Source organism: Dendrobates tinctorius, unplaced genomic scaffold (genome assembly GCF_039654945.1).
Source record: "Dendrobates tinctorius isolate UK_male_01 unplaced genomic scaffold, ASM3965494v1 ptg000004l, whole genome shotgun sequence".
Classification (NCBI taxonomy): domain Eukaryota; kingdom Metazoa; phylum Chordata; class Amphibia; order Anura; family Dendrobatidae; genus Dendrobates; species Dendrobates tinctorius.
In genome coordinates this window covers 23,163,784-23,187,066 of record NW_027361672.1, presented here as the reverse complement: position 1 = coordinate 23,187,066, position 23,283 = coordinate 23,163,784, and the positions used below count along the sequence as shown (strand labels likewise).

Genomic DNA, 23,283 nt, shown 5'->3' with positions numbered 1-23,283 from the left:
CACTCCAGGTTTCTGTCCACAGTCTCCGTGGGTGGTCGAGGGAATTCTCAGGTGGCGGGCCAGCGCTGCTCCAATGCTGCAGGGACGGAGCACTCACTTCTCCCTACTGCGTGCTGTCTGTTCCCACCAAGTCTGACTGCTTATGCGCACGCTCCACTCTTCCTGAGCTAACCACGCCTCTCGCTACTGAGTGCAAAAGTCGGTCCAGTTGCTTAAACTTTCCTCTGGACAACAGAGGAGACAGCCCCGACAGTTCCGGACCCGGCACAAGAAAGGTACCCCCAGCCTGGTCCTTCTGCTTACACTGGCGTAGCACCTGGTGTGGTGTCCATCTGGAACCAAGTCTAATCCCACCATCAGGGGCCCTAGCGAAAAGTCAGGTGTTCACCTAGTTACCCCCCTCCAGACTCTCCCCGGACCACAGCACAGTGGTTCCATCACTCCCCTTACACTTATATCAGGAAGGAGTTGAAAGTATGTTTTATCAGGTATGCTGCAGAGTAAAACATACAACGCTGCTTGTAGAAAATAAAATTAGAAGATTGGGCCAGGGTCCAAAGATGAGACTAGTGCAGTATTACCATCAACTGGCTTCTCCCAGCGCTGTTCCAGGTGATTGACAGGTCTGTCCCATATCAACTCACCTGGAGCAGGAATGGGAGAGGCTGGTCCGGGTAGGACTATTCTTTTCTCCAGATATGCTTCTTGTTTGGATTTCTAGCTATATTTTCTTTGACACACTGAAGCTTTTCAGAGTAAAATGTGCCTGGTGGCAATCATGCAGCCAGTCTTTGATTAATGCTGCTTGCAGTTTAGGCAGCATGAATTGTGACAGGTTAGTTTTAATAAGACAATAAACCACGTTGAACTCTGTGTAAGACTCTTCAGATTTGGGCTACAGCTTCACCTGTGGTGCCAACAATGGCACAATGCAAAGTATCATGAAGATGTGGTCTATCTTGCACCATTAACATTTTGATGCCGCACAATAAATTGATAAAAGATTGATGTAATATGATTATGCAAATCTTGCAATAGGAAAATATGAATTTAGATCAGTTATTCATCACATCCTGTCAGTTATAAATGACATTGATGAAATGGATATCTTTACAATTGCAGTCAAACATAATGTAGTGTATTTCCCAAGTAGACGGACACTCTGTGAATTGATTACATTTATCTGACTGATTTAGTAGAGGACATTTTATGAAGTGCTCATACATATGCTTCAGGTTTGTGCAGCATGATCTGGCAGGAATATTTCACTTATCAACCTATAATACCAGGGAAGCAGCTGTATACAAGGTGCACAATGACCGGACAGCTTCAGCTTTGTGTATGGACTGTAGACGAGCTGCTATTCTGCTTGTGGTGCCAGTACACCAGATACCAGGAATTTGATTTCTCGGCAGTTACTCCTCCTATTATGTGAATAACTCCTGCTCATAAACAAATCAATTAGGCCATTGCAGATTAGGGCATCGCTCCTGACGAAATTCTCCGTTTTCAAGGTGAAGATTTACAAAAGGTGCAGGTTTGCTTCAACAAGCCGGACCTGAGTCATGAATTGGTCTTCAATATTAGGCCTCATTCAGCCATCAAAGATTTTTCTACTACACAAAAAAGCCTCTCATTTCCATTAATGTTCTGGATCAGATTTTCATCAGTGTTTGTTCAGTATCAGTTTTTACCATTGAAGTTTAATGAGTGATTTTCTCGTATGCAAAAAAGAAAATTGTCAAGCTTCCCCTCCCTACTGCAATGTTAATTACAGACAGAACACGGACGCCATCTGTCTGATCTTTGTGATTATGATTGATATCATAGACTGTAATGGGCTTGTTCTATCACGTGAGAAACATACACGGCTGCAATAATGCATTCTGATTTATGCTGCATGGGATTCGGGCATCAGACAGATGCCACACAGTACAGTATACTGTATATTTGTTAGTTAATGGCCTCAGCGTACATGTGCACCTGCTTATTACACTTAGACCAACTGGCTCTTGTTTTTTGTTTTTGATGCTGGTAGTGATGTCACATATCATAGGTCATGCTGAACACTCTAACATTACTGCAGGTTGGACATGACAGTAGGCCACTAGCAAACTGGTACAGTTCTTGCCAATTCGCTGACCCAGAATACCATGGGATTGGAGCTCAGGGAATCAGCTTGAGAAAGGACATATCAAAACCAAAGAAATGAGCCGCAGCATTAGCGTTATATATGCAATGCGTAAGAGTAGGTTCACACTGTGGCCATTTCATTGACAAAACTCAAGAAAAAAAAAAAAACAAAGAAATTGAGCATTTACGCTATAGTAAATAAATAAGTAAAAAGTAATAGTACATGTAAATAACATAGGGTACTTAGTTAACGCTATTCTGATCAAAAAGCAATTTGTTTTAGTTCTTGGGTTTTGTCTGTGAAATGATCACAGTGTGAACGTGCTCTAGCGTATTGCACATATACCAACTTATGCTCCGGCTCATTTCTTTGGTTTTGCTGTATTTTCTTGTACTTTGCACAAACAAGGCATTTATCTCTGTAGTTTCCTATTGACAGGTGGCTAAATAGTCAGGGGTCCTTGTCCTGCCCTGCACTTATTCACATTGAGGCAGGCTGACATATAGTAAGGTTTTAATACTAGAGACAGGCTAGGTCCATCCCAACTGAGTACACTTTGTCACGATGAGATGGTTTTTATGCTTTTTTTTAATCAAAATAGCATTAACTAAGTACCCCATGTTATTTACATGTACTATTACCGTTTACTTATTTACTTACCATAGAGTACAGTTGTGCTCAAAAGGTTATATACCCCGGCAGAATTTTTGCTTTCTTGGCCTTTTTTCAGAGAATAGGAATGATAACGACAAAACTGTTTCTCCACTCATAGTTAGTGGTTGGGTGAAGCCATTTATTGTCATTCTACTGTGTTTTATCTTTTTAAATCATAAAGACAACCCAAAACATCCAAATGAGCCTGATCAAAAGTTTACATACCCTGGTAATTTTGGCCTGATAAGGTACTAAAGGTAACATCCTCACCTGTGACCTGTGACAAATGCCAGGAAAATTATTGGAGATGCAAAGAAATACCCTCAGATATTATCAGCTGAAATACTGGACTCTCCAAAAACTAGCGGTGCGGCTGTTTCAAGATGCACAATAAGGAGGCACTTGAAGAAAATCGGCTGATTTTCCTACAAATTTTAACAATAATAATAAAAATTGTGCCGTTTCTCACAAACATGATCTGGGTGCTACCGAGAAAATTCAACCCCGATGTAGTCACAATAATAGCCGATTCTTTCTTTGAGCTAAAATATTGCTTAAAAGCAGGCAGTAAAATATTTTACTCAAAAGGAATCAGCTGTGATCCCATGTTGTAATGTCTGAATCCTCTCTTTTTCTTCCTCACTTGCCAAAGAGATGTGGCATGAGCAGACTATGTTGACACAGCCATTACACAGTACACATCAGGGACACATTTTATAATATTATCTCAGAACAGGAACATTTTTTTTTTTTTATACACAATTGTCAAACGTATTATTATTCCAAGATCTATTAAAATATACTTTTATACTTGTGTTCCACTCTGTAGTTGGTGTGTGTATTTCGTATGGTTGGTATTTTCATTTATCCCTATTCGTCTTCACTTGTTTGTTTGGTTAGTATGTTCCTAAACAGCTCAGCTTACCACTACCCTGGGTGGTGGAGGGTACGGATCAGTGTAGATATAGGAGCATAGAAAAGTGCAAGAAAACTCAGGAATATTTCTAGGGACCTGGTTAGCATCCAAAGACTCAACACCTTCATGACATTAAGTCTATGAAAGAAATGTGAAGCAAAGTACTAGAAAATTGGGCTGCCACCACTATAATATATATATTTAAAAAATATTTTGCTTAAACTTCTGACATATATATAATATGTCTTCCAAGGTTGAATAGTCACTAGAAAGCGAATTTTCTACTATTTATTATATTGACTTGATGATTCCTTCCAGAGTTTAATACAAAATCTTTAGGACAGAACACATTCTATAACAGGTAGTTCAAGGCCTATGTAACCAGACCACCAAAGGCAATAGCCATGGAAATTACTCCCACCAATTTGTATACATGCTAGAATGGAGTAATACAAACCACCAAGTTGAGTAAAAGAGAATTATTTTTATTAAACTAAATATATGAAAGGCACCAAAAAAATATTAAAAAAAACCATATCAATGACAGAGCTATAGAGGATAAGGAATCAGTTGCAACAGAAATCACATGCAAGTACAAAAGCACAGCCTAGTTAGAGCTAGTAGTAAAACAAGTAAGATATCCCATGTCATGGAATATGACGTAAGCCTTATTGTTTAATCACGCACACTGGGCTCTGCTATATCTGCTTGGGACCTGACAGCCTGTCACACGCTGCAGATGTGACTCCACCCCCTCACCCCTCCTTCTCTCTCTCTGCCTGCTTGTGTAATCCTATATTCCATCCCCCCTATTTCAGTAATGTGTGTGATTCTATCTCCACCCCCTCCTCCATGCAACTGGGAAACAAAGTAAAAAGCCCTGAAACACGCGTTTCCTTTGTCCTAGTACAGGGTTCATTTAGGATCAAAATGTAATGACGTCGAAGAGCCATAGAAACACGAAACTTACACTTTTTAATGAGTACCGGTAGAACCATACTCCAGTGAATTTTCTAAGCTCAGGGGCCAGCAGAATCCAAGTAGTGGATTACTACTTAACCGAGGCACCTAGCCAAGCTGTGTTTGGATTTAAATGAACACCGTCATGCTGAGAAAAATGATACTTTGGTCATCGCTCTGAGGTTCCCTCCCAGAGATATGAAATTAATAAGGTTTTAGCAAGTTTTAAGCCTTAGCCAAAAGGGGGAGTGCAGTCCATAGCTCTGCCCTTTCAGTGATGTCACAAGCAGAGGGTATATGATCAGGAACCTCAGTCTGAGGTCATTCAGACCTGGGGGAGACAATGTATACCATCCATGCTGTGGGCTGAATCCTTGCCTTTGGGAACCCCTCCCCCACCACATGGCTTACCATGGACTGAGATATCTGTAAGTGTTTATTTTCACCTTTTATCCTTCATTATTTTGTAATTGATTGTACATTCCATAATTGTCTCAATTTGTAATATCTTTTTGTATATTTGTAAACACTGCCTACTTTTTGGAGTAAAATATAAAATTACTAACTTCGTTTCTCCTTGCTCTATAACATACTTTCACATCTCCTGGGGCTAAATTAATGCTACTGTACGGGTCAGCCCCTGACCCGATATTAATTAAGCACGATTCAAGGGGCTGGTGGCAGACATATTGATGGCAGCAGTGGAATATACATAAATCCCTGCTGAAGACCTGGGGGCAACCAAACACCCCCAGTCCGTGACATATTGGTGGCAATGGTAGGATATACATAAATCCCTGCTGAAGAACTGGGGGCAACCAAACACCCCCAGTTCATGACATCGCATATGCCATCATAGTCATTAAACATACTGGCGCTGACCACGGCAACATAAGAATCACATGAAATTAGTTCTCTTACCCATGGCAGTCCTGCAGATCACACGTGCGCCCCCAACACGCGTTTCGCAAGGGCTTCGTCAGGGCCCCCCTGATTCTTATGTTGCTGTGGTCAGCACAGTATGTTTAATGACTATGATGGCATATGGGATATCTTATTGTTCTTATGCTGACACGGCCACATTCGTCTCATTCATGATTTTTTCTGGAGAGACTTGAAGCACTGTCACTTTAGTTTATCTCCATGTTTTACTACCAGGCTCTAACTGTACCTTTGGACTTGCACATGATTTTTGCTGCACCTGATTCCTTGTCCTGAATAGCTCTGTCATTGATATGGTTCTTTTAATGTTTTTTTGGTGCCTTTCATATATTTAGTTTAATAAAAATAATTCTCTTTCACTCATCTTGGTGGTTTGTTTTACTCCATTCTTCCTTCCAGAGTTGTGTATTAGAAAGCAATAGCCTTCTGTCATTAATGACTATTGCTTTCCATGGATTGCTTGTCTTTAACAATCACTACCATGAGAGAATAAGCACACAATGTTTTCCATCTCCTCTATCCTTGCTATATAAAACTTTGATGGTACATTCTTGAATCAACACTTTCAAAGTGATCTGGTTGAAGGACTTCACAGGAATAAATTTTAAACAATCAAGGCAAGCTAGCGCTTTGTTGACCTTTCTACCTCTTTATATATTATCCTGAAAGAGACTTCAATATGTTTCAGTGGGAAAATGAATGTAAAGAGGCAGTATTTTCAAGAAATGTGAAACTGTCAAGCTGAGTAATATCCAGCTTTTAATATGTCTTTTGATTAACATAAAAATGTCTTATTTTAATGCTAATCTTTTTGTATTATATAATGTCCTCTAATAGACTTAAATATGTACCTGACTAAATTCTTTAACCAATCTCACAGTTCTCGTCTTACAATGAGGGTTATGTATCCTTGAAACAATGTGTGCAAATCTGAATAATGGAAATTCCTGCTGGTTGGTGTGGAAAAAAAACAAGTTGCATTTGAATAAGAATTTAAAAGACGATACATTTACTCGTAAAAGAGGACTCAAAAACAATATGGGGAAGTTCACACTGGGCATTTTTTTCTGCAGCAAAACCTGATTTCTTTGCAGGAAAGAAGCTGCATCAAAAACATTGGTGCATTTTTGTTGGTGCTTTGGAGTGTTTTTTACATGCGTTTGTGGGGCTAACTTGTGTCTCTTTTTGCATACTAATAAAGTTGAGTGCCCCCAGAGAAAAAAAAAAAACTACTTCCTGTAGAACCATACCTATACATCCTTTGAAAGGCCGGCAATTCATGTGCTGCATACTGTAAAATCACAGAGTGACAGGTTAGAATAGAAATATATATATATATATATATATATATATATATATACACACACATATATATATATATATACACACATATATATTACACACACACACACACACACACACACATAGAATGCATACAGTAGATACAGTGCCTTGCGAAAGTATTCGTCCCCCTGGAACTTTTCAACCTTTTCCCACATATCATGCTTCAAACATAAAGATACCAATTGTAATTTTTTGGTGAAGAACCATCAACAAGTAGGACACAATTGTGAAGTTGAACGAAATTTATTGGTTATTTTAAATTTTTGTGGAAAGTCAAAAACTGAAAAGTGGGGCGTGCAATATTATTCGGCCTCTTTACTTTCAGCGCAGCAAACTTACTCCAGAAGTTCCTTTTAGATCTCTGAATGATCCAATGTTGTCCTAAATGACTAATGATGATAAGTATAATCCACCTGTGTGTAATCGAGTCTCCGTATAAATGCACCTGCTCTGTGACAGGGTTCTGTTTGAAGCACAGAGTACATCATGAAGATTAAGGAACACAACAGGCAGGTCCGTGATACTGTTGTGGAGAAGTTTAAAGCTGGATTTGGATACAAACTGACTTCCAAAACTTTAAACATCCCAAGGAGCACTGTGCATGCGATCATATTGAAATGGAAGGAGTATCATACCACTGCAAATCTACCAAGACTCGGCCGCCCCTTTAAACTTTCATCTCAAACAAGGAGAAGACTGATCAAAGATGCAGCCAAGAGGCCCATGATCACTCTGGATGAACTGCAGAGATCTACAGCTGAGGTGGGACAGTCTGTCCATAGGACAACAATCAGTCGTACACTGCACAAATCTGGCCTTTATGGAAGAGTGGCAAGAAGAAAGTCATTTCTCAAAGATATCCATAAAAAGTGTTGTTTAAACTTTGCAATAAGCCACCTGGGGGACACACCAAACATGTGGAAGAGGTTGCTATGGTCAGATGAAACCAAAACCGAGCTTTTTGGCAACAATGTCAAATGATATGTTTGGCGTAAAGGCAACACAGATCATCACCCTGAACACACCATCCCCACTGTTAAACATGGTGGTGGCAGCATCATGGTTTGGGCCTGCTTTGTCTTCAGTAGGGAAAGGGAAGATGGTTAAAATTGATGGGAAGATGGATGGAGCCAAATACAGGACCGTTCTGGAAGAAAACCTGTTGGAGTCTGCCAAAGACCTGAGACTGGGACGGAAATTTGTCTTCCAACAAGACAATGATCCCAAACATAAAGCAAAATCTACAATGGAATGGTTCACAAATAAATGTATCCAGGTGTTAGATTGGCCAAGTCAAAGTCCAGACCTGAATCCAATCGAGAATCTGTGGAAAGAGCTGAAAACTGCTGTTCACGAACGATCTCCATCAAACCTCACTGAGCTCGAGTTGTTTGCCTAGGAAGAATGGGCAAGAATTTCAGTCTTTTGATGTACAAAACTGATAGAGACATACCCCAAGTGACTTGCAGCTGTAATCGCAGCAAAAGGTGGCGCAACAAAGTATTAAGTTAAAGGGGCCGACTAATATTGCGCGCCCCACTTTTCAGTTTTTGACTTTCCACAAAACTTTAAAATAACCAATAAATTTCGTTCAACTTCACAATTGTGTCCCACTTGTTGTTGATTCTTCACCAAAAAGTTATATTTGGTATCTTTATGTTTGAAGCAGGATATGTGGGAAAAGGTTGAAAAGTTCCATGGAGCCAAATACTTTCGCAAGGCACTATATAGATGTCAGTGACACACACATATACATACAGATATATACATACATATATTACATAGAATAAAAGCAGGCAATTCATGTGCCGCATACAGTATAATCACAGCATGACAGGTTAGAATACAATAGATAGAATATGTGCCTTTTCTGTGTGGCTGCGGGATGCTATTTTTAGGTTGGGGGGGCAATTTCCATGGCCCCTTACCAGCCTGAGAATACCAGCCCCCAGCTGTCTGCTTTAGCAAGGCTGGTTGTCAAAAATAGCAGGGACCCAACACTGTTTTTTTTAATTATTTAATTAATTTAAAAATACAGCATCAGGACCCCTCCATTCTTGATAAACAACCTTGCTAACACTGACAGCTGAGGGTTGCAGCCCCCAGCTGTTGAGTTTTGCCTTGCTGGTTATCAAAAATGGGGGGGACCCACGCAGGTTTTTTTAAAAAATTATTTATTTATAGTGCAGGAGCAGCTGATGAATACTCCCATCATCTGCTCCTGCTCTCACTTATTAGTGACAGCAGGTGTCGAATGATGGGAGTGGTAGTCCCATCAGCTGACATCAGTGACCGGAGGTAAATTTTATACCTCCGATCACAGCTGAGCGCTCACGCTGTCTTTTGACAGCATGTGAATCGTGGCTCTCTGACCGGCCGGGGTGATTTCTCTGTCCATCAGAACTGTTTGCCGTGCTGTCATGCCTATGACAGCATGTCAAACACTGTATTGTCAGGCTCCCCATTCAAGGGATTGGGGTTTGGGTCCGCTCTGCTGGATGACTGGCTGTATGGACGCATCATGCAACCTGCCATCTAGATGTAGTAGAGCTGACTGTGAGGTTATATCTTGTGGTCCTTGACTTTTCTGCAGCAAAAAAAGCTGCAAAAAAAGTCAACCTGCGTATTGCAGCATTCTTTCACCACCCATTCAAGACAATGGGTGAAAAACGCTGCAAAAGAAGCTGAAAGGAGTGACATGCTCTATATCAAAATAACGCTGCAAAGCACAAAATCCTGATGACAGAAAAAACAATGTGTATGCATGAGATTTCTGAAATCTCATAGGCCTTCCTGGTACTGTAAAAAGCAGCTGAAAATAAGCATAAACACAGCAAAAAAAACAGCAAAAATGTCTAGTGTGAACATACCCTAAATGAGTGAAAATCGTGTCCAGCACGCTAATGAAAATCAGTCGGCTTATTGCAAACTGAAAGAAATGTGTGAACTCGACCTTATCGTGTTTTTGCAAAAGGGTTTGACACAGTCCCTCTTAAGTGCCTAATTGGTGAGTAAGTATAGTTTGTAAGTAGGTTAAAACTGGATCAAGGACTATATCCAGAGAGTTGGATATCTGATACCTTGATTCTGCAGTGTTGAGGTTGCAGACATCATCTGTAATAGCTGAGTTGGTTATCGGGTACTTTGATTCCGCAGGGTTGATGTTGCTGGCAGTACTTGGAATAGCAGAGATGAATTGGTTATGAGGTATCTTGATTCAGCAGAGGTGAGGGTGTGGAAGACACCAGGAATAGCAGAGACAAGTTGGTTATCAGTAGAGTTGAGCGATACCATCCGATACTTCAAAGTATCGTATCGGATGGTATCGGCCGATCTTTAAAAAAAGTATCGGTATCGCCGATTCCGATACCGGAAGTCCCATTCAAGTCTATGGGACTTCCGGTATCGGAATAAGAAAAACCCTTTCCTGCCCTTGTACAGCCTCTCTGGGGTCTGTACGGGCCTTTCGGGGGGCTGTGCCGGCCTGCCAGGGGGTCTGTGCAGGCTCCGGTGGTCTGTGCCGGCCTGCCGGTGGTCTGTGCAGGCTCCGGGGGGCTGTGCCGGCCTGCCGGGGGGCTGTGCCGGCCTGCCGGGGGGCTGTGCCGGCCTGCCAGGGGGTCTGTGCAGGCTCCGGTGGTCTGTGCCGGCCTGCCGGTGGTCTGTGCAGGCTCCGGGGGGCTGTGCCGGCCTGCCGGGGGGCTGTGCCGGCCTGCCGGTGGTCTGTGCAGGCTCCGGGGGTCTGTGCAGGCATCGTCCGATGGGACTACAAGTCCCATCTGGCGATGCCTGCTACCATGACAGTGATTGACACATTAGCCAATGATGGGACAGTAGTAGTCCCATCATCCGGCTAATGTGTTAAATGTAAAAAAAAAAAAAAAAAAAAAAAATTACATGCTACATTCATACTACATACTACATACATGCTACATTCATACTACATACTACATACATGCTACATTCATACTACATGCAACATACATACTACATATATACTACATGCATGCTACATATATACTACATGCATGCTACATACATACTACATGATACATACTACATATATACTACATGCTACATACATACTACATATATACTACATGCATGCTACATACATACTACATGCTACATGCTACATATATACTACATGCATGCTACATATATACTACATGCATGCTACATACATACTACATGATACATACTACATATATACTACATGCTACATACATACTACATATATACTACATGCATGCTACATACATACTACATGATACATACTACATACATACTACATGCTACATACATACTACATATATACTACATGCATGCTACATACATACTACATGCTACATGCTACATATATACTACATGCATGCTACATATATACTACATGCATGCTACATACATACTACATGATACATACTACATATATACTACATGCTACATACATACTACATATATACTACATGCATGCTACATACATACTACATGATACATACTACATACATACTACATGCTACATACATACTACATATATACTACATGCATGCTACATACATACTACATGCTACATGCATGCTACATACATACTACATACATGCTACATATATACTACATACATACTACATATATACTACATGCATGCTACATATATACTACATGCATGCTACATACATACTACATATATACTACATGCATGCTACATACATACTACATGCTACATGCATGCTACATATATACTACATACATGCTACATATATACTACATACATACTACATATATACTACATGCATGCTACATACATACTACATATATACTACATGCATGCTACATACATACTACATGCTACATGCATGCTACATACATACTACATACATGCTACATATATACTACATACATACTACATATATACTACATACATACCACATACATACTACATGCATGCTACATATATACTACATGCATGCTACATACATACTACATATATACTACATGCATGCTACATACATACTACATGCTACATGCATGCTACATACATACTACATGCTACATACATACCACATATATACTACATACATACAATACATTCATACAATACATACATAGACATACAGTACATATAACATAGAGTAACATACTTACCAATACTTGTCACATTGTTCCCCGAAGCCATTGTCGTCTACGGAATAAATATTAACATAACAAACCACAAAAATACTCACCCACGATCCGAAGCAGTCCACGAGTGTGTCCCACGACGATCTTGGGTAGAGAACTGCAGCATCAGCTGATGCTGCCGTTCTCTACGGGCTGCAGGAATCCAATGACGGAAGGTAGGTATCCTTCCGCACTGTATTCCTCCGCCACTTAAAAAAAAAAAAAGTCCCTAGTCTCACTTTATGCCATTGCTGTGTGGGAATTTCCCACACAGCAATGGCATAAAGTGAGACTAGGGACTTTTTTTTTTTTAAGTGGCGGAGGAATACAGTGCGGAAGGATACCTACCTTCCGTCATTGGATTCCTGCAGCCCGTAGAGAACGGCAGCATCATCTGATGCTGCAGTTCTCTACCCAAGATCGTCGTGGGACACACTCGTGGACTGCTTCGGATCGTGGGTGAGTATTTTTGTGGTTTGTTATGTTAATATTTATTCCGGAAAGACAATGGCTTCGGGGAACAATGTGACAAGTATTGGTAAGTATGTTACTCTATGTTATATGTACTGTATGTCTATGTATGTATTGTATGAATGTATTGTATGTATGTAGTATATATGTGGTATGTATGTAGCATGTAGTATGTATGTAGTATGTATGTAGCATGCATGTAGCATGTAGTATGTATGTAGCATGCATGTAGTATATATGTAGTATGTATGTAGCATGCATGTAGTATATATGTAGCATGTATGTAGTATGTATGTGGTATGTATGTAGCATGTAGTATATATGTAGCATGCATGTAGTATATATGTAGTATGTATGTAGTATGTATGTAGCATGTATGTAGTATATATGTAGTATGTATGTAGTATATATGTAGCATGTATGTAGTATATATGTAGTATGTATGTAGTATATATGTAGCATGCATGTAGTATATATGTAGTATGTATGTAGTATATATGTAGCATGCATGTAGTATATATGTAGTATGTATGTAGTATATATGTAGCATGTATGTAGTATGTATGTAGCATGCATGTAGCATGTAGTATGTATGTAGCATGCATGTAGTATATATGTAGTATGTATGTAGCATGCATGTAGTATATATGTAGCATGCATGTAGTATGTATGTGGTATGTATGTAGCATGTAGTATATATGTAGCATGCATGTAGTATGTATGTAGTATGTATGTAGTATGTATGTAGCATGCAGTATGTATGTAGTATGTATGTAGTATATATGTAGTATGTATGTAGCATGCATGTAGTATGTATGTAGTATGTATGTAGTATGTATGTAGTATATATGTAGTATGTATGTAGCATGTAGTATGTATGTAGTATTTTTTTTTTTTTTTTTTAACATTTAACACATTAGCCGGATGATGGGACTACTACTGTCCCATCATTGGCTAATGTGTCAATCACTGTCATGGTAGCAGGCATCGCCCGATGGGACTTGTAGTCCCATCGGACGATGCTTGCACAGACCCCCGGACATCAGCACAGCCCCCCGGCAGGCCGGCACAGCCCCCCGGCAGGCCGGTACAGACCCCCACAGGGTGCACAGCCCCCCGGCAGGCCGGCACAGCCCCCCGGCAGGCCGGCAGAGACCCCGGGCAGTCCACACAGCCCCCCGGCAGGCCGGCACAGCCCCCCGGCAGGCCGGCAGAGACCCCCGGAAGGCCCGAAATGACGGCGCATCATGATGCGCACACACCGCGCATCATGATGACGTCAGGCCGTCAATCAACTGAACTTCCGATTCCGATGCCGAATTCCGATATTGAAAAAATATCGGAAGTCGGTATCGGAATTCCGATACAGCAAGTATCGGCCGATACCCGATACTTGCGGTATCGGAATGCTCAACACTAGTTATCAGGTTTAATGATTCAGAAGAGTTGATGTTTTAAACAGGACCAGAAATAGCAGATATGAGTTGGTTATCACGTACCTTGATTCAGCAGACTTGAGGTGGCGGACCACAGCAGAAATAGGAGTGAACTGGTAACAGAAACGGATTGCTGGGAAGCACACACGAGCAGCTGTGAAGATAATCAGACACCTGGCTAGAGCAAAGCCAATTAGGAAGATTGGCTTTACTCCTGGAAAGGATGTGGCAGCAGAATTCACTGTTGCCTGAATACTCAGGTGGTACACAGTTTAAAAGACTTAGGCTGTGTGCACACGCTGCGGATTAGGTGCAGATTTTGTAAAATCCGCAGGTCAAAAGACCTGCGGATTGCTCTGCGGTTTTTCATCTCCTCAATGGAGGAGATGGCAAACCGCAGGGGAATCCGCAGAAAGAATTGACATGTCAGGCTGTGTGCACACGCTGCGGATTTTGCTGCGGTTCCGCAGCGGTTTTGGCCGCTGCGGACCCGCAGCAGTTTTTGCTGCGGTGTACAGTACCATGATTCCCTATGGGAATCAAAAACCGCAGTGCAGACGGTGCGGAATTTTCTGCGGTTTTCAATCCGCAGAAAGAATTGACATGTCAATTCTTTCTGCGGATTCCCCTGCGGTTTGCCATCTGCTCCATTGAGGAGATGAAAAACCGCAGGGCCAAACCGCAGAGCAATCCGCAGGTAAAACCGCAGGTCTTTTGACCTGCGGATTTTACAAAATCCGCGCGGATGAATCCGCACCTAATCCGCAGCGTGTGCACATAGCCTCAATTCTTTCTGCGGATTGAAAACCGCAGATAATCCGCACGGAAAATTCCGCACCGTCTGCACTGCGGTTTTTGATTCCCATAGGGAATCATGGTACTGTACACCGCAGCAAAAACTGCTGCGGGTCCACAGCGGCCAAAACCGCTGCGGAACCGCAGCAAAATCCGCAGCGTGTGCACACAGCCTTAAGATTATGATATCTAAGGTGCATGCCATAATAACAAGAGCCAGACAAAGTATAGAGGAAGCCGAGCCAAGCTATGTACTGCAGTGCACATCATACACCATTCTTAATCCTAGAATGCGTGATGTCTGAAATATACACTTTCACATAACCCGGGTCTTTTAGGCCCTTGTGCAAATGATATGGGGGAACTCAAATAAATAACTTTTACAAATTTATTTCAAAATTGCAAAGTTGGATATGAAATATGCACTAAAGTAATTTTGCAGAAAATAGCAAAAAAAGTAAGCTAGGTTATGCTAAACCACTAATTGCTTTATTAACCCCTTTCCGACATCAGGCGTAAAATTTACGCGGATGTCGGACTCCCTCCCTTTGATGTAGGCTCCGGCGGTGATCCCACATCTTTCCCAGGACACGTCAGCTGTTTTGTACAGCTGACATGTGCCCGCCATAGCCGTGGGTGGAATCGCGATCCACTGTGGCTATTAACTAGCTAAATGTCGCTGTTGCATTTAACAAGCGCTTCCAGCAATTGCGCCAGAAATATGCTCATCGGTGACCCGCGTCACGTGATTGCGGGTCATCGATGTGACGGCATGACAACCGGAGGTCTCCTGGAGACCTCTATGTTTGTCAGTGCTGGCTTGCTGTGAGCTCCACTCAGTGGTCGGCGTTCATAGCAAATGAGTAAATCTGCTATATAGAGGTGATCTGATCATTGCCTCTATGTATCAGAGCCAATCGGGCTATGGAAGCTTTTAGTCTCCCATGGAGGCTATTGAAGCATGCCAAAAGTAAAAAGAAAATGTTTTTAAAAATATGAAAAAATATGAAAGTTCAAATCACCCCCCTTTCGCTCCTTTCAAAATAAAACAAAAATAAAATCAGATACACATATGTGGTATCGCTGCATTCAGAATCGCCCGATCTATCAATAAAAAAAGGATTAACTTGATCGCTGAACGGCGTAGCGAGAAAAAAGTCAGAACGACAGAATTACGTTTTTTTTGGTCGCCGCGACATTGCATTAAAATGCAATAACGGGTGATCAAAAGATCGTATCTGGACCACAATAAGGAGAGCTTTAAACTAGAACAACATGGGAAGGGAAGCAAAAGACCAGAAAAAGCCATACACCTGACAAATGCTATTGAGAACTCTGCTATTAGAAGTGGAAAGGAAGAACAAAGACGAAAGAATCTAATTAATAAAAATATTGGAGAAAGAGAAACCAATCACAAACTAAAATGTTTCTATACTAATGCACAAAGCATGGGCAACAAACAAGGAGAATTGGAACTACTAACACAGGAAAAGAAATATGATGTCATTGGAATCACTGAAACTTGGTGGGACAATACACATGATTGGAATTCAAGACTAGAAGGATACAACTTATTTGCAAGAAACAGACTTGATAAACGAGGAGGGGGTGTCGCATTGTATGTTCGAAACGCGTATATCTGCACAGAGATTGAAGCTTCAGAGACTGGGAGTTCTGTGGAAACTGTTTGGGTAAGAATACAAGGACAGAACAATGGAAAGGACACCATTGTAGGCATTTACTACAGGCCGCCTGTGCAAGCCGAAGATATAGATGAACTCTTTATGCATCAGATGGCCAAGTTCTCCAAAAAATATGACATGGTTGTCATGGGAGATTTCAACTATCCAGACATTTGTTGGGAATCTCTCTCAGGCAAAACTAACAGGTCAAGGAAATTCTTATCCTCTCTTGCTGACAACTTTATCTTCCAAAAGGTAAGGGAGAAAACAAGGGGAACTGCTACCTTGGATCTAATCCTTATAAACAGGGAGGAAATGGTTGAGGAGGTAAAAGTGGCTGGGACCCTAGGAGGTAGCGACCATGCTATTTTAGAATTTTGGATAACTAGAGGTGGAAGACCTGTGAAGACTCAGACGTCAAGGTTAGATTTCAGAAAGGCAGATTTTAAGGGATTCAGAAAGAGAATTGGAGGGATCCAATGGCTGGATATCCTTAAAGACAAAAATGTCCAGGAAGGATGGGAAATCTTGAAAAATGAAATTCTCAATGCACAGTTGTTAACAATTCCGAAAAGAGGGAAGAATAGGAAGCATTTAAGGAAACCAGGATGGATGAACACAGAACTTAAGCACATGCTAAAAAGGAAGAAAAAAATGTTTATAAAATGGAAAGAGGGAGGCATATCTAAAGAAGAATATAATGCTGTCTGCAGAACCTGCAGGGCACAAATCAGATTATCTAAAGCTGAAAATGAACTGAGGCTTGCAAGAGATGTCAAAAGCAATAATAAAGGATTTTGGGGATATGTCAAAAGTAAAAGAAAAGTCAAAGATGCTATAGTATTTTTACAGGATGAAAATGATGAAATGGTAAGACAGGATGTTGAGAAGGCTGAACTTTTAAATTCCTATTTTGCATCTGTTTTCTCTCAGAAAGGAAATGCAACATCAACTGTTATTCACTGTCCTATTAAGGGAATAGAAGAATCCAGGATATCTATAAACAGAAAGATAGTGAGGAAACACTTAGCTAACCTAAATGAATTCAAGTCTCCAGGTCCAGATGAATTACACCCCAGAGTACTGAAGGAGATAGCAGAAGAAATTTTTGAACCCCTCTCCATAATCTTTGAAAATTCTTGGAGAACAGGAGAAGTGCCAGAAGACTGGAGAAGAGCAAATGTTGTTCCTATCTTCAAAAAGGGGAAGAAGGTGGACCCAGGCAACTATAGGCCGGTGAGTCTGACTTCTATACCAGGAAAGATCTTTGAACAAATTATTAAACAACATGTATGTCAATACCTGGATAAGAATGAAGTGATTAAACAGAGTCAGCATGGGTTTGTAACTGATAAGTCATGTCAGACTAACTTAATTTCCTTCTATGACGGTATCACTGATTGGGTGGATCAAGGAAATGCTGTAGATATAGTATATCTTGACTTCAGCAAAGCATTTGACAAAGTCTCTCATACAATCCTTATTGAAAAAATGACTAAGTATGGAATGGACAAGGCAACTGTTAGGTGGATTCATAACTGGCTTAGTGATCGGACCCAAAGAGTGGTCGTAAATGGCTGCACATCCAGTTGGAAGAATGTCTCAAGTGGGGTACCACAGGGCTCTGTCCTGGGCCCTGTATTGTTCAACATCTTTATCAACGATTTAGATGAAGGAATTGAGGGTAAACTGATTAAATTTGCTGATGACACAAAGCTAGGAGGGATAGCTAATACTAGAGAGGAGAGAGAGAGGATTCAAAAAGATTTAAATAAACTGGAGAAGTGGGCAGCAACTAACAGAATGGTTTTTAACAGGGAGAAATGCAAAGTACTACATCTGGGCAATAAAAATGAAAAAAGCATATATAGAATGGGAGGAATAGGGCTAAGTGACAGCACATGTGAAAAAGACTTGGGTATACTAATAGATCACAGACTGAATATGAGTCAACAGTGTGATGCAGCAGCAAAAAAGGCAAATGCAATTCTAGGATGTATTAACAGAAGCATACAGTCTAGATCACGTGAAGTCATTATTTCCCTCTACTCCTCTTTGGTCAGACCTCATCTGGAATATTGTGTCCAGTTTTGGGCACCACATTTTAAAAAAGACATCAACAAACTGGAGCAAGTTCAGAAAAGAGCGACCAGAATGGTGACCGGTCTGCAAACCCTGTCTTATGAGGAAAGGTTGCAGGATTTGGGAATGTTTAGTTTGCAAAAGAGAAGACTGAGAGGAGACTTAATAGCTGTCTACAAATATCTAAAGGGCTGTCACATTGTAGAAGGATCAACTTTATTCTCATTTGCACAAGGAAAGACTAGAAGCAATGGGATGAAACTGAATGGGAAGAGACACAGATTAGATATTAGAAAAAACTTTTTGACAGTTAGAGTGATCAATGAGTGGAACAGGCTGCCACGAGAAGTGGTGAGTTCTCCTTCAATGGAAGTCTTCAAACAGAGGCTGGACAGACATCTGACTGGGATGATTTAGCGAATCCTGCTTTGAGCAGGGGGTTGGACCAGATGGCCCAGGAGGTCCCTTCCAACTCTACGATTCTATGATTCTATGATTCTATGATTCACAATGGTATAATTAAACAGCTAGGCACGCAAAAAATAAGAACTCACCCAGCCCAAGATCACAAAAAATGGAGATGCTACGGGTATCAGAAAATGGCACAATTTTTTTTTTTTTTTTAACAAAGTTTGGAATTTTTTTTCACCTCTTGGATTAAACAGAACCTAGACATGTTTGGTGTCTATGAACTCGTAATGACCTTGAGAAGCATAATGGCAGGTCAGTTGTAGCATTTAGTGAACCTAGTAAAAAGCCAAACAAAAAAACAGTGTAGGATTGAACTTTTTTTGCAATTTCACCGCACTTGGAATTTTTTTCCCATTTTTCTAGTACACGACATGGTAAAACCAATGGGGTCCTTCAAAAGTACAACTTGTCCTGCAAAAAACAAGCCCTCATATGGCCATATTGACAGAAAAATAAAAAGTTCTGGCTCTGGGAAAAAGGGGAACGAAAACGCAAAACCAAAAAAGCTCAGGGGGTTAAAATGCATCAACTTTTGTCTTAATAAATATGGTGTTTCCCTCACCTATCCATGAGCCAGAATATGAAACTATGAAACCCATACCTAGTAGATTTTCTCTACATTTAGTGTTATTATAGAAAAGCTAGTAGTAAAGTTTTTCATGACCATTTCACAATTGACAAGAGAACCACAAAAGAGCACCCCACCAAAAAAGTTAAACACTTTTTATAGAAGCAAAATGCTTTATAGGCCGCAGGGAAGGTGGAGTATGAAGGGCTTCAGAATTAACCCTCCTTGCTTCTAATCTCCTAAATGTAACATAGCCATACCTGCTGTACTACAGTTAGTGCGCACATCTAATGTAAATGTAACGTGTATGTAACAAAGGGATTAACATTGCATATAACCTGTTGTGCATCAAAAACAGCAGTCTTTTGTAATAGTTGTAAATTATGATTTACATTTTCTCATGTGGTCAAGTTGTACATTCCTCTTTGCTAAAAGCCTTTAAATTCCCATAAATGTATTTGCTGTCTAGCACGTAATGCCTGCGCAAGGTCACGACATGTGGCTTAGAGATTAGGAGAGGCTATGTGCGCATGTTGCGGATTTGCTTGTGTAAATTTCTGTGCGGTTTCTGCCTCTCTTGCCAGAAAACACAGTTGAATGTCGGAGCGGTTTTGATGTGTTTTTTATGCAGATTTGATGCGGATTTTCATGTAGTTTTGTATGCATTTTTGTAAGCTAAATAAAAATATATTTAAAAAAAAAAGAATTGTGATGTAATTTCCTTGTTCAACCTCTTCTTTTTCATTCTCCATTAAAGACCATAATATCATTAGATACCGTGTTCAAATATAATGTTTACACACACAAACCAAATATAAGTGAATATATTGTACTGTGTGTATATATATATATATATATATATATATATATATATACACACACACTAGATGGTGGCCCGATTCTAAAGCATCGGGTATTCTAGAATATGTATGTAGTTTATTTATGAAGTTTTAATAATAATGCACCTCCCAATCCTGATATGCATGGCCCTCTCACCCCTTTGTCTCCTGGTATGCATGGTCCTCTCACCCCCCAATCCTGATATGCATGGTCCCCTCACCCCCCAATCCTGATATGCATGGTCCCCTCACCCCCCAATCCTGATATGCATGGCCCTCTCACCCCTTTGTCTCCTGGTATGCATGGTCCCCTCACCCCCCTTTCCTGGTATGCATGGTCCCCTCACCCCCCAATCCTGATATGCATGGTCCCCTCACCCCCCAATCCTGGAATGCATGGTCCTCTCACCCCTCTTTCCTGGTAAGCATGGTCCCCTCACCCCCCTTTCCTGGTATGCATGGTCCCCCTCACCCCCCTTTCGTGGTATGCATGGTCCCCTCATGCCCCAATCCTGATATGCATGGTCCCCTCACCCCCAATCCTGATATGCATGGTCCTCGCACCCCCCCAATCCTGATATGCATGGTACCCCTCACCCCCCCAATCCTGATATGCATGGTACCCCTCACCCCCCAATCCTGGTAAGCATGGCCCCTCACCTTCCAATCCAGGAATGCATGGTCCTCTCACCCCCCAAACCTGGTATGCATGGTCCTCTCACCCCCCTTTCCTGGTATGCATGGTCCCGTCACCCCCTTTCCTGGTATGCATGGTCCCCTCACCTCCCTTTCCTGGTATGCATGGTCACCCTCACCCCCTTATCCTGGTATGCATGGTCACCCTCACCCCCTATCCTGGTATGCATGGTCACCTTCACCCCCCCTTTCCTGGTATGCATGGTCCCCCTCACCCCCCTTTGCTGGTATGTATGGTCACCCTCACCCCCCTTTCCTGGTATGCATGGTCCCCCTCCCCCCCATTGTTGATATGCATGGTCCCCCTCCCCCCATTGCTGGTATGCATGGTCCCCCTCACCCCCCTTTGCTGGTATGTATGATCACCCTCACCCCCCTTTCCTGGTATGCATGGTCCCCCTCCCCCCATTGCTGGTATGCATGGTCCCTCTCACCCCCATTGCTGGTATGCATGGTCCCCCTCACCCCCCAATTGGTTGTATGCATGGTCCCCCTCACCCCCCTTTCCTGGTATGCATGGTCCCTCTCACCCCCCTCTCCTGGTATGTGGGTCGCCCTCCCAGGGCTGTAGTGTACTCGGTACCGGGCCGGTGTCAGTGGGATGTGTCACAGCAGCGGTGACCCGGTCCATGGCCCTGGGCGCCCAAGTAATGGGGAAATGTAGTTAATGGAATGGAATAGTTCGTGACGCCACCTGTGGTGCTCGGCAAGGCCGATGTTAAGCCGACGCTGCAGACAGATCCGCTGGGACGGATGGTATGGTGCAGCAAAGATGTAATAGCTCCCCACAGGTGAAGCTATAGACCCAGGGCAGTGTAGATGTGGTTGGCACGGGGATGTAGCAGTGCCGGAAAGGTACGAAGCAGACAAGACACAGCGGGGTGCAATTTCTGTACCTTTACTTGATAACTGCAGTCCAGGGTCCTGATTACAGATGGTAACGGAACAGGCTAGCCTGGAAGCAACTCAGGGATTCTCTCTCAGCAGATGGGCTGTACAGTCTCCTTCCTAGCGCTGGTTTGAATGAAGCACTCCAGTACTAAGTTACTCTGAAGTTCCTCCTGTCAGATGTTCCCAAGAACCTTACTTGCACGGCAGACAGCTGTAGCCTCTCTCGGGGACTCCACTCTTGAGTCCTGGCTCTCTATCCAAGCTGATGTTGTGCCTCAAGTCTTAGATGGGAGTAGGGCAATTACAGCCTCCTTCTCCTCTGGTATCTGCTGTAGGACCGTTAGTATCCGTACAGCAGTGGAGACCAGGCTCCAGTTCATGCGCTCTCAAGCTGAGGGAGCTCGCCTTCCGCAGCTCAATCTCCAGCTTTTCTCTAAACGTCTGCACACTTCACCCTCTGCAGACTAACTAACCACTCCTTCCTCTTGGCCCTCAGAGAGCACTCCTCCCCTTAATCCCAGTTCAGAGTTCCCCCTGCTGGCCTGGAGTGGAACTGTGTTGCATGCATAGATTGACTGCGAGAGAGACCCATCATTGCCTCCAAGCCTGGCATTACCCTCCCCTGGAGGAAGGCAAAGCCACTGTGGCGGCCATACTCCTGGGGGCGCCACATTCCCCCCTAGTGCAAGTCAGCACTCCTGGGCTGAACAAAAACATGGAACATATAAACAGTTAAATAACAGTTACATAATTGTAAAAGATTTAAAAAATGAAAAAGTTACAAAAACCAAGAGCTTCAAAAATGGTCCTATGATGATAAGTCCAAGCATCAATGTCCATGGTCCATTCCTGGGCAAATGGTGACATATTTACAAGGAAAGTTTTTGACCACACACAAGTCCTGTGGTACAATGTCCATAAAACAAACTGGAAAATTTCAAAGGAAACTCTTACAGGTTACCTGTAGGCACAAAACTTGAAAAACAGTTACATATATACACATACAATTTCAACATTTACATTTACCTATATACGATATCTGATGGGTGGTATCCCTTGTGTAATGCGGGTAGACCTGCGTAAGACTGGTGTAGTGGGTAATGTACTGGATACACTACTGGGGGTTCTGCATGGCACAGGGATCCTAGATTGTCTGTGAACTCTTAGACTCACCAGGGGCATAACAGGTTCACCACTGGCAGGGCGAGGGTTCTCTGGCTCCACTGCTGGTGTGGCATCTGCCACCCG

At 42.0% G+C, this 23,283-nt stretch overlaps 1 long non-coding RNA gene across 1 annotated transcript in view; it reads right to left on the bottom strand.

Annotated features, from left to right (window-relative positions):
• LOC141080849 (uncharacterized) overlaps positions 1 to 14,142 on the bottom strand; it is a 166,251-nt gene extending 152,109 nt beyond the window's left edge. Inside the window, exons 1-3 of the long non-coding RNA XR_012229156.1 lie at positions 14,075 to 14,142; positions 10,031 to 10,161; positions 6,857 to 6,897 (exon numbers count right to left, since the gene is read on the bottom strand). This is a non-coding gene — a long non-coding RNA (uncharacterized lncRNA). The remainder of the gene's footprint in view (positions 1 to 6,856; positions 6,898 to 10,030; positions 10,162 to 14,074) is intronic.
• Positions 14,143 to 23,283: the final 9,141 nt, after the last annotated feature.